Consider the following 1,666-nt stretch of genomic DNA (forward strand, 5'->3'; position numbering starts at 1 on the left):
GAAGGGTTTTAATTAAAAGGAAAAAAACCCGCAAAAAAAAAAATAAAACGTTTTTTTTTTTTTTTTTTTGGGGTTTTTTTTTTTTTTTTTTGGAGGAAGGAGGCCTTAAACAAAACGCTTCTTATAGTTAGACCAACCACTTTGCACTGATCTTCCAATCCTCTCAGAAAACTGCATGGTTTTAATTAAACAAAACTGGAATCACAAGAAACACATGGTCGAAATCTTGACTGCAAAAAAAATTTTACCCCAATTTCCAATTTAAGTCTGGTCCCAAGGCAAAAACGCGTACTCCGTCTTAATAACGCCTGGTTTTAGGCTCCAGGCCCTTGTCATTACACATTTACATGACTACTGGAATCACACTATTGAAAATAAAACTATTCACTTAAGAACCAGTCACTTTTTATCAATGCTTGAAGGGTGCTTAAGCAGAGACTATGGTACAAATTCTGAAAACGCGAACCCTCGCTTGGGGCCACTGTGCGCACGCGCGCACCCACTCGCACCATCCAGGTCTCAGACGAAAAGTAACAAGTGACCTCAAAAGCCTCCTTCCCTCAAGGAAGACCGTGACCTGTGTGTTTCCGCCCCTTTAACACTCGCAGAGACTAACACTGCAGACGTCGAAAGTAAGCCCAGGCTGCTTGGAGGGGCGCGGGCAAGACCATCGCTATCTCAGCACCGAGCGCAGCGGGACCGCAAACACCCGGCCTCCCTCGAAGCGGACGCTCTCCAGCTTCCGCCACTTTATCTTTTTTCCCAGCACGAATTTACCTCCGCCACTTTGTGTGTCCCTTCTCCCCACGACCCCGGGCCTCCTGCAGCCCAGGTCTGGGACCTCAGGGTTCGCGGACGCCTCTCCCCGTCCCGCGTCCAGCCCCGCAGAGAGGAGCGGAGCGTGGATGAAAACAAGGTAATTTCCCGGTGCCCTCAGGCACGGTCGATGCAAAAGGGGCCCTGGCCGCGTCCCTGTAACCGAGGTCACCCCCACCCCGCCAGGGCTGGTCCTCCCAGCCCCCCTTCCCTGCCTCGGGCATCGCGTCCTCCTTTGCCCCTGGCATCTCCATCCCGCAGTGCCTCCCACCCGCACGCCGGTCGGAGCCCTGGGCCCGGCCGCCGCCCCCAACGCGCCCCGGCAGACTCACCTTGCAGCCCCGCAGCCTTTCAAGTTCTCCTGCCTTCGCTGAGTGGGCTGCGACATATCCCCAGCGGAGGCCTTCCCCGCAAGCTCAGGAGGGGCGGAGCGGAGCAGAGCAGGGCGGAGCTTGCGGCCCTAACGGGCTCGCGCCCAACACAGGGCTCCGCCGCGCTCCCAGCGGGCGAGCAGCGGGCCAGGTTGCCAAGAGCAAAGGTGAGGTGACGGGGACCGCTGCGTGGAGGAAACGGGTGGGGCGTGGAGGCCCGCAGGGGCACTAGCGGGAAGTGTCGCGAGAGGTGGAGGGAATCGCGCGAGATGTGCTCCTCCGAGCGGGCTGGAGGTCGGAGCGCTGGGCACGCGGGTGTTGCCGGCGGCGCGCCCCCCGCTCGGTACCCGCGCACGGGGTCTGGGTGCAAGGCCTCAGGTATTTAGAAGGCAGGGATGAGGAATGAGACGTTATAGGTGGGGAGCGTTTCAAATTGCAGTGAAAGCAAGGTTCTTCAAGATGACCCAGCCTCCTCACTT

The 1,666-nt window shown here is 57.3% G+C and overlaps 1 protein-coding gene across 1 annotated transcript in view; it reads right to left on the bottom strand.

Annotated features, from left to right (window-relative positions):
• Positions 1-1,281, bottom strand: part of DDHD2 (DDHD domain containing 2) — a 23,638-nt gene extending 22,357 nt beyond the window's left edge. The window contains exon 1 of the mRNA XM_024765102.1: positions 1,149-1,281. The gene's annotated coding sequence lies outside the window, so the exon portion shown is untranslated. The remainder of the gene's footprint in view (positions 1-1,148) is intronic.
• Positions 1,282-1,666: the final 385 nt, after the last annotated feature.

The sequence above is a fragment of the Neophocaena asiaeorientalis genome, unplaced genomic scaffold (assembly GCF_003031525.2).
Source record: "Neophocaena asiaeorientalis asiaeorientalis breed wild unplaced genomic scaffold, Neophocaena_asiaeorientalis_V1.1 scaffold14, whole genome shotgun sequence".
Lineage (NCBI taxonomy): Eukaryota > Metazoa > Chordata > Mammalia > Artiodactyla > Phocoenidae > Neophocaena > Neophocaena asiaeorientalis.